Source organism: Rana temporaria, chromosome 8 (assembly GCF_905171775.1).
Source record: "Rana temporaria chromosome 8, aRanTem1.1, whole genome shotgun sequence".
In the NCBI taxonomy this organism is placed as follows: domain Eukaryota; kingdom Metazoa; phylum Chordata; class Amphibia; order Anura; family Ranidae; genus Rana; species Rana temporaria.
This window is the reverse complement of record NC_053496.1, coordinates 122,429,071-122,440,177: the sequence shown is the minus strand read 5'-3', so window position 1 is coordinate 122,440,177 and position 11,107 is coordinate 122,429,071.

Here is an 11,107-nt window from a genome sequence, read left to right as displayed (position 1 = left end):
ATATGTATGAATGGGCTGATAATGTGCGCTACGACTGTGACTTTGAACTAGAAAACCGTCCATAGAAGATTTTTAATACAGCAATTTAAACCTGTATACAGTAACTGTCATTAGATGAAACTGTGGCTTAAGGAGACATGCTGGGACTATTTTACATGAAGTGCTGTTTTGTATTTTATATCTCAAGGGTGCTATTTACATACAGTCATGTGTAAAATGTAAGTAGCGCCCCAAGAAAGTGCATTTTTTTAATGCATTTGAACAAGCAACCATTAGGTCTTCATTCAAACAGCACTTACAGAATAAGTGATATATATAATGTACTTGAGCAAAAACACAAAGAAAGTTAATTTTTTTTATAATTTATTCAACAAAAATAGCAATAGATGTAATGGTGTACTGTGGAAAATGTACGTAAACATTTGGCCTCACAAGCTGGCATTGCTCATTTTAGCAGATATTAATTATTTTATGCGTTTTACATAATTGTCCATCAGTCTCTGACATCAACTCGGAAAAATGTATTTTGTCACAGGATGTTTGTAGTTGCCCTTCCAATGGCCCGCTTCAAATTAACCCACATTTCAGTGGGAATCAAGGCTTTGGCTAGACCAGTCTATAAGCCATTATTCATGTGCCATTTTCCTAATTAAACACCAGAGAAATGGATCTAGGAAGTCTATACAAATGTTATTACTTTTCAGATTAATTTCTCCTGTGTTTTAAATGTACACGTGTTTGTGTGTGGTTAGATGGGTTCAGAGTCTCCAATCTGCCCCCTGGATGTACAGGTTTGCTTATTTTAACACAGCTAAACTGAATGCACTTGAATGAAAATAAATACACTGTATACATTATATAATTTAATATCATTACATGCATTTACTTCCCTTTAGACATGTCCAATAAATGCATAGAATGTCATGTCTGTGTGAATGAGGCCTAACCATCTATTTCTACTTTTTGATTAATTCTTTGGTGGATTTTCTAGAGTGCTTCACTCATTATTGTGCTGAAAGATCCATTTCCAGTTGAACTTCTTCTTTTTGGAAAAATTATGTGCCTAATGCAAAACATGTTATGAAAGATCTTATTCCTGTTCTTTTAATAAGGAAAGAATATTTTTTGCATCTCAGTGTGCGGCATTTATGTTGCTGGTACAATTGATTGCTGTGATTGTGGAGGGCGAACCTGATCTCACCTGGAGCAGCACGTGAAATATTTTCATCTTTCTGACAGATTGGCCCAACATTGACTTGGTGACTGTAAGTATATATGTACAATGCAAGGATTGGGAGTATGGCTTCATTTAAAGGACATGATAAAAAAAATAACGTACCATCATCCAAATTACTTCAGTAGAACAAGGGGAGAGTGGGGATAAGGGAGTAGTGGCTGAGGTTACCCCTATATGGTCCCCACATAAAAGGGTTTTCCTGGACTATCTCGGTACTAGTAATAACAATATACAATATGACATACAAAAAATTGATTTATTATAAAAAAACAGATATACAAATGACATTGTTAAAATCGAGAAAACAAATAACAAATGCTCAAGGATTGCCCAAGAGACATCTGTAGTTGTCGATTGATAGATTGGTCGGAATCTCGACTAGTTTCGCGGTTACCCACTTCCTCAGGAGAGCCAATCTATAGAACAAATAATACAATAAAAGCATATATAAAAGCTAATGAAGAAAAATAAAATAAAAGTACGGCGAACAATAAACAAATAAATACATGAATATTGTGCGAGCAATAGTACCGAGATAGTCCATGATAACCCTTTTGAGTGGGGACCATATAGGGGTAACCTCAGCCACTACTCCCTTATCCCCACTCTCCCCTTGTTCTACTTATATATGTACAATATATGTATTGGAAGGAGCTGTGGATGATTTCATAATAGATCTTTCATAGAGTTCTTTACATATTTCATCGTGAAAGAAAATACAGTTACCAAATATTAATGCGTGGTTATTATATGCACACAAATGTGTCTGTGTGTTTTTAATGTGCATTTACATGTTTTAATATTTTATTCAGATGATTTCATGTAATCTGCATATGTGAATTGGAGACACTATTGGTTACATTATGAATCCAGCTAAGAGTATTATATGCAAAAGTTGTAATGTCACCCTATGCTCTGAGTAAATATACTTTAAATAATTTTTCTGTTGTTTGGAGTTTGGCAACTCCAAACATAATTTTGTATTTAAGCTCATTTTGTTTTCAACAGAAAACATTTTCCTTCTAGATACTTTATTGTGATGTTTTTTAATGTGTTCTTCAATTTTAGCAGTGTGTGTGCATAGAAAAATAGTTATCTTGGAATATAGGAACAATATTTACATGATAAAGCACACCTATCCTGTAAAATGGACTCATATTGCTTGGCCATTAAACAATCATGCAAAACAATTGAACTAACCACTCCTAGGAGATGGATGCTTATACCATTATGAATCCCTAACCATATTTAATCATTTTCTGTAGACATTTGGGGTTAAACATAACTTCTCCAAATCTAAACTTGTTTGTGTGTAGAAAACAAAGTGAAAAATTAATCATATTATATCCCCTTTCTACATTTTTGTATAGTGACAGCCCTGTCATAAATTTCCAGCTCTGTGAAACTATTGGCATAGAGTATTTATTGGGCCTGGATAACAGGGGTGCTGATATAATTATGTGGTAACCTTGGAAGTATTCCTATTTAACTTCTTGGAGTCCGGGCCATTGTCAAATGACAGCCACAAGGTGGCTCTACAGGTCCGGGAGGCTGTCTTTTTACGGCCTCGGCTCCTCTGGCCACTGGGCCAGGCGCGTCACTGAGATGCCGATGCGCATGTCTGGTGGCCACGATGTCCGCCAGGTACCTGTGATCGGCCTTACACAGCCAAGGACGTGGATCTCTGTGTGTAAACACAGAGATCCATGTCCTGTCAGGGAGAGGAGACCGATGCTGTGTCCCTTGTACATAGGGACACAGATCAGTCCCCTCCCCCAGTCAGTCCCCCTCCACACACAGAATCACTCCCAGGGAAAACATTTAACTCCTTTCTAGCCCCCTAGTGTTAGCCCCTTCCCTGCCAGTCACATTTATACAGTAATCAGCGCATATTTATAGCACTGTTCGCTGTATAAATCTCAATGGTCCCAAAAATGTGTCTGATGTGTCAGCCATAATATCTCAGTCCTGACATTATCTCAGTACTAGTAAAAATCGCAGATCTTTACTAGTAAAAAAAAGAAAATCATAATTCTATCCCCTATTTTGTAGCCGCTATAACTTTTGACCCTATATGCTCATTGTGATTTTTTTTATAACTTATTCACTATACGTTTATTGCGTTTTTTTTTGTTTAACCACTAGCCGACCGCGCACCGTCATTATACGGCGGCAGGTCGGCTCTCCTGGGCGAGAGCCCGTAGCTATACGGCGGCTCTTTGAGCCGCCACTAGGGGGCGCGTGCGCGCCGCCAGAGGCGCGCGCGCGCGCCCCCGCTCGCCCCCGACTCCCGTGCGTGTGCCCGGCGGGCGCGATCGCCGCCGGGCACACGCGATCGCTCGTTACAGAGCGGGGACCGGGAGCTGCGTGTGTAAACACACAGCTCTCGGTCCTGTCAGCGGGGGAAACGCTGATCTTCTGTTCATACAATGTATGAACAGATGATCAGTGTTTCCCCTAGTGAGGCCACCCCCCCCCCCCACAGTAAGAACACACCCAGGCATACTTAACCCCTTCCCCGCCCCCTAGTGTTAACCCCTTCACTGCCAGTGGCATTTTTATAGTAATCCAATGCATTTTTATAGCACTGATCGCTATAAAAATGCCAATGGTCCCAAAAATGTGTCAAAAGTGTCCGAAGTGTCCGCCATAATGTCGCAGTACCGAAAAAAAAATCGCTGATCGCCGCCATTACTAGTAAAAAAAATATATTAATAAAAATGCCATAAAAATACCCCCTATTTTGTAAACGCTATAACTTTTGCGCAAACCAGTCAATAAACGCTTATTGCGATTTTTTTTTACGAAAAATATGTAGACGAATACGTATCGGCCTAAACTGAGGAAAAAAAACGTTTTTTTATATATTTTTGGGGGATATTTATTATAGCAAAAAGTAAAAAATATTCATTTTTTTCAAAATTGTCGCTCTATTTTTGTTTATAGCGCAAAAAATAAAAACCGCAGAGGTGATCAAATACCACCAAAAGAAAGCTCTATTTGTGGGAAAAAAAGGACGCCAATTTTGTTTGGGAGCCACGTCGCACGACCGCGCAATTGTCAGTTAAAGCGGCGCAGTCCCGAATCGCAAAAAGTCTTCTGGTCTTTGGGCAGCAATATGGTCCGGGGGTTAAGTGGTTAACCAAAAACATGTAGAATAATACGCATCAGCCTAAACTGAGAATTTTTTTATTTATTATAGCAAAAAGTAAAAAATATTGTGTTTTTTTTCAAAATTTACGCTTTTTTTGTTTATTTTTAACACTTTATTTTAAGAATATTTTCACATAATATACAAATACTTTAAAAAGAAGATTCTAACAAAACATCCTATTTACCAATACCCCCCCCCCCCCCCCCCAGAAGATCCGGTATTTTCGCTATTTTAACTTATTTCAGTCACATCTATCATGGCTACTGCATATTTTTCTGTTTGCTTAAAATCACGCCATTTCTTCCAAGTTAGTCAATGTCTTTCCTCCATTCTCTGCCGCAAAGGTACTCCATCTCAAATATATAATCTACCCTCTGTATCCATTCTTTTATAGATGGTTTCTCCACTTGAAGCCACTTTTTTGGAATCAGAGCCTTTGCAGCATTGAGCAGGGGAGGGACCAAAGTTTCATTATATTGCTTTTTGGTTTTGTTGTTCCCATGGAATAACACATTCCAAGCATTTTGAGGGATCTTTTCCCCAGTTATCTCCTCGATGTACTCTAATATACTATGCCAAAAGTCTTTTATTTTGGGCACTCCCCCCAGATATGCATTGTTGTTCCCCTTTATTTACACTCCCTCCAACACTTGGCTGAAATGTGTTTATTCTTTCCGGGGGAAAATGCCATCTTACCAAGCACTTATAGTTAGCTTCTATAGTAGTGATATCTGTTGCATAGATAAACTGCTTCCATCATTTGCTTTTCGTCTAACTTTATTGCTAGATCTTGTTCCCATTTCCCTATATACGGTAAAGGCCCCCTTCCTTCTAATTCTGTTAATATATCATACATTTGTGCAATTCCATGTTTCAAAGGTGTCTTGGTATTGCAAAGTTTTTCAATTGGGTTCAGGGTTTTCTCCTCTCTGATTGGTTGAGGGATTGTGCTTACGAAGTGCTTAAGTTGCAGGTACTCCCACTCACTTACCTGCTGCCACTCATGCATTACTATCAAATTTTGTCCTTATTTTCCCTTGTGCCACTATATCTTTTAATTGTGCATTTCCCATGTATCTTGCCATCCGTGTCCCATTACCTGGGATAAAAAAACTTGTTCCCGTCAATGGGATTAATGGGGAATTGTATTCCCAATTTTCCGGTCGATGTAATTCATCCCATACTTTGAAAACAATTTTAGTTAACTCATGTGCATCAGAATTAAGTGTTCTATTTTTAGGTGGTATCCAAATATTTTTCTCTAACTGTGCCTTGTGTAACATATTTTCCAGTTTTACCCATCTCTTCTTTGTGTTTATATTTGCCCATTCTACTAGCCTTGCAATTATTACTGCCGTGTAGTATCTTTTAATGTCGGGGACCGGCAACTCCTCTTTCTTTCTTTTTTCCTGGATAGGAGCCCACTACTTACTCTGGGTTTTTTATTCTGCCAAATATATTTCAAAATGATTGTTTTTATAGTTTTGAAAAAACATTGAGGTATCTCTATCGGGAGCATTTGGAATTTGTATGAGTTTTGGTAAGATCACCATTTTTAACAGGTTTATTCTTTCCATCCACAAGATAGGTCTCCTAGATAGGCTTTTTATATCTACTTTTACTTCATTCAATAGTGGAATATAATTAGCATAATATATTTTTTCTATAGTTGGTGTTAATTTAATTCCCAGATATGTTAGTGCTTCTGACAACAGGAAAACGGGAATTCCTGTTGTAGAGCTATTTCCTATTTATTTTCTATTCCTAGATTTAATATTGTTGTTTTTGTGGGGTTTATCTTAAAATTCCTAAGCTCACCATAGTCCTTCAATTCTTTTATTATGTTTGGTAGTGATAACCTTGGCTTAGTTATGTATAGAAGTATGTCGTCCACAAAAGCAGCAACCTTATGCTCTTCTTCTCCAACTCCTATATCCACATTTTTCCTTATTTTTTCCAACAGTGGCTCCAATGCAATTACATATAGGAGTGATGACAGCGGACAGCCTTGTCTTGTTCCATTAAACATCTCAAAGGTGGGTGACATGCTTCTATTCACTTTAACCCTTGCCGTGGGATGTTTATATAAGTTGTCAATCCATCCCATAAATCTTGGGCCCAACCCTATACTTCGTAGTGTATCCATCATAAACCCCCAGTCTACTCTGTCAAATGCTTTCTCAGCATCAATTGACATGAGCAAGACTGGGTCTTTTTTCTTTTTGTCCCTACGCATTAGTAGCATTGTTCTTATGCTATTGTCCCTACCCTCCCTGCCTGGGACAAAACCAGTTTTTTAATCTTGCCGCCAGTATTTTTGCATATAGTTTTAAATCTGCATTTAGTAGCGCAATAGGACGATAACTAGAGCAGATAGATTTGTCTTTCCCTACTTTTGGTATGATTGTAATAATTGTGAATTTTTTTCTAATTTCCTAATTTTCTCCTATTTTATTAAAGTAAGAACATAGAACTGGTACTAATTGCTCCTGAAATCTTTTATAATATTTTATCGTAAAGCCATCCGGGCCTGGGCGTTATTTATTTCTTCTTGTGTTATTGGCCTCTCTAGGAGCTCTATATTTTTTGTTTATAGCGCAAAAAATAAAAACCGCAGAGGTGATCAAATACCACCAAAAGAAAACTCTATTTGTGGGGGGGGGGGGGGGGGAAGGACGTCAATTTATTTTAAGAGCCATGTCGCATGACCGCGCAATTTTCATTCAAAGCGTGACAGTGCTGAAAGCTGAAATTTCGCCTGGGAAGGAAGGGGATATATTTTCCCAGTATGCAAGTGGTTAAAGCTAGCCTGTTCCAATGTACCTCTATGACTTTGAGTGAAGCACAACTTGTATGCACTGTTCCTATTTCCTGATGCAGTTTAGTTAGTGGATGTGCTCATATGTTTTTGGGTTGGTAGAAAGTGATGATGTATAGGTAACAGTTTTGGACTGCTGCAAGCAAGACGAGTTCCCAATTCTGGCCAGGATCATAGCACAACCTGAAGTCACATAGATGGTTTAAGAGTATGTTTGATTTTTGTAAATGAGCAATGCAAATGAGCACTTGTATTCTTCATTTACTATGAATGACCCTAATGAAACCTTTTTTTTTTTCAGCTGGTTATAAATTGATTTAGGTGACTGCCACTTTTTTGATTTCTTGTTTGAAAGGTGTGATACAAATACCATGACGTGGCATTAAGAACACTTTTTTTTTTTTTTTTATATATATATTGTGTTACCATGTTTTGCAGATGAATTTGGTTACTTAGTGCGGAATGTGAAATTGTTTGGCATACAAGTGGGATTAGGAGACAAAACATTCATGTAGTTACTCTTCTTACATATTGGAACTAGGTAAATTCTGCAGCTCTCTGTCACCATTATCAGGAGAATCTGGACATCATTTGTCAGGCAGTTGCACAAACTGTATACATATTAGAAAGGATTGTGTATCAGAAAACATTGCTGAGTCATCACTTTTTATTCTACTGATGGCATCTATAAAGATCTGTTTGATCTTTCGGGAATCATGTAACTTCCAAATCCAGGCCCTAGAAATTCATGACTGGTGGTACATAAATACTTGTGAGATGTTTCAGCAGTCACACTGCAGTGACTGATAAACCACTATGCATGTAAATGGTTATACTAAATAATGTTTATGTATAACAGCTGGATAAAACCACTAATGGTGACAAATACATTTCAGACACAAAATCTGGTTTCGTATAATCAGAGTGCTTAGCATTACTTACAACATTAGTATTTTGTTAGCTAGATTTTATTTTATAAAGATCTTAAAGTTTTGAAACTCCTTTTACATTATTGCTGAAATTGTTAGACTGTGGTGCAATCTTTGCCCTTCATGGACTTATTACATTAGAATGGCCTACTGTATTGTTAAAGGATAAGTTCACCTTTCTAAACACGTTACATATTTAACTACTTAAGCCCCGGACCATTTTGTAGCTAAGGACCAGGCCACTTTTTACGATTCGGCACTGCGTTGATTTAACTGAAAATTGTGCAGTCGTGCGACGTGGCTCCCAAACAAAATTGGTGTCCTTTTTCCCACAAATAGAGATTTCTTTTGGTGGTATTTGATCACCTCTGCGTTTTTTTTTTTTTGCGCTATAAACAAAAATAGAGTGACAATTTTGAAAAAAATTCAATATTTTTTACTGTTTGCTATAATAAATATCCCCCAAAAATATAAAAAAAAAAATGTTTCCTCAGTTTAGGCCGATACGTATTATTCTACATATTTTTGGTAAAAAAAAAATCACAATAAGCGTTTGATCGGTTTGTGCGAAATTTATAGCGTATACAAAATAGGGGATTGTTTTATAGCATTTTTATTAATATGTTTTTTTTTAACAGTAATGGCGGTGATCTGCGATTTTAACCATGACTGCGACATTATGGCGGACACATCGGACACTTTTGACACATTTTTGGGACCATTGTCATTTTCACAGCGATCCGTACTATAAAAATGCACTGGTTACTGTGAAAATGACACTGGCAGTGAAGGGGTTAACCACTAGGTGGCGCTGTAGGGGTTAAGTGTTCCCTAAGGTGTGATTCTAACTGTAGGGGGGCGTGGCTTGCTGTGACACATCACTGATCGTGTTCCCAATGACAGGGAACATGATCAGTGACCGTGTCAGCTAGGCAGAATCGGGAGATGTTGTGTTTACACTAACATCTCCCCATTCTATGTCTCCATGATCCCGCGGCGATCGAGTCCATGGGCACACTCACGGAGATCGCGGCGGGCGTGCACGCCCACAACAACCGCTTCTTAAAGGGGACGTCTATATATATATATATCCTTCTGCCTGCCCGTGTCATGCTGCAGACGTATATCTGGGGGCGGCAAGCGGTTAATAAAAAGTTTAATTTTTATTTAACCAAATAAATATATCTGGCCTGACACTGCTAATGGGGTACCCATTCAGGATGGTGACTCTCCATAATAGCGATATAGACTGTAAATTTATGTCAGGAATTCTAACTCCTCACCTCTATATGAAAAACCAAAAATGTATACAATTGCTTTAGACCATGGGTCTTCAAACTACGGCCCTCCAGTTGTTCAGGAACTACAATTCCCATCATGCCCAGTCATGTCTGTGAATGTCAGAATTTTACAATGCCTCATGGGATGTGTAGTTCTACAACAGCTGGAGGGCCGTAGTTTGAGGATCCCTGCTTTAGACACACTATAATATGTTTGCTGCTGTAATCCTCAAAGCCATTACACTTGTTGGGTACCAGTTTTTAAAACAAATCTTCAGATTTCTTCAAAATGTGATTCTGTCATTTATTCTCACAACAATACATGATTATGTAATTTGTGATTTTACACTGCATCTCCAAATGGAATTTTTATAAGGCTCACACCTGTAAGGGAGGATATTGTTAAACAGTCAAAACATATTATCAACAAATGCATTGTCTTTTTTTGACTAATGTGAGGAACATTAAAACTGTTCAATAAAGGGGCGTATTCTAAACATTGCAACACTTCCCTTCTGTACACAATTTTTCGGATTATGGGCCAGTAGCTGAAGAAAAGCTGGGGCCTTGGTAGGAGACTTTATCCTATTTGAAGAACTGTGTCATACATTGTAGGTACAAGCAAACCTTTTCCTAACAGCCCAATTGAATGTTTATATATTTGTTTTTAAAGTGAACCTATAAAGATAGACATATAGGTGATACTTTGTGCAGGGGCAGGCAGAAATCTGCCTGACTATTATTTCCTGAGAGGGACCTGTCCCTTCTATGGCCAGACCTAGACTTGTTTTAAAGCCAGAAACTTTCAAATTCACATTGACAGGCTGTCCTAATTGCTCATTTAGGTCTGCCTAGAAAAGAAGAATTACTTACCTGATCCACTGTGCTGCTAAATCAGTCCCTGCAGCTTCATCTCCAATGTGCTCCAGTGGTCTAATTTGCTGGTATCATCAAGATTGATATAGGGGTCATAGCCCTGCTTTGAACGGGATGACGTCAAGGCACTGCCAGAGGATTAGGTAAAAGTGATCTTGCTCTCCCCCTAAACAAATGTGGGAGAGTTTTAAAATTTCCCAGAAATGGGCTTTAACCACTTCACCCAAATCATCATATCGGTACTTTGATGCTAAATACCATATTTATGGCAGCAGCTAGCTACCAAAACCCTGGTATTTTTGGGAACGGCGCGTTTCTCTTTAAGGTAAAGTGGTCTCTGCAGCAGATTCAATGCAAAATCACTTTTATCGGTGGCAGGAAAGTGCCCACCCCCTCCCGCCACTTACTGGAGTGGTAGCGGCGGAGACGATCGTGTCCACCCCCTCACTGCCTAGATGCCGAGTGAGGGTAAGATGGCCCCCGTTCTACACCATAGCATTGGAGGGTGGAAGCAATGTCAAACTTCACTTCCGCCCAATGCTCTTAAAGGAGAATTTTTTTTTATTGCATTTTTGTGTAAATATGAGATGTGAGGTTTTTTTGACCCCAGATCTCATATGTAAGTGGTCCTGTCACGTGTTTTTCTTTTTAAAAGACAGTGTCAAAATAATAATTAAAATAAGGAAAAAATAATAATTTAAATCGCCCCGTCCCAATGAGCTTGCACACAGAAGCAAACGCATATGTGTGTAGCACCCGCATATGAAAACGGTTTTCAAACCACACATGTGAGGTGTTGCCGCGATCGTTAGG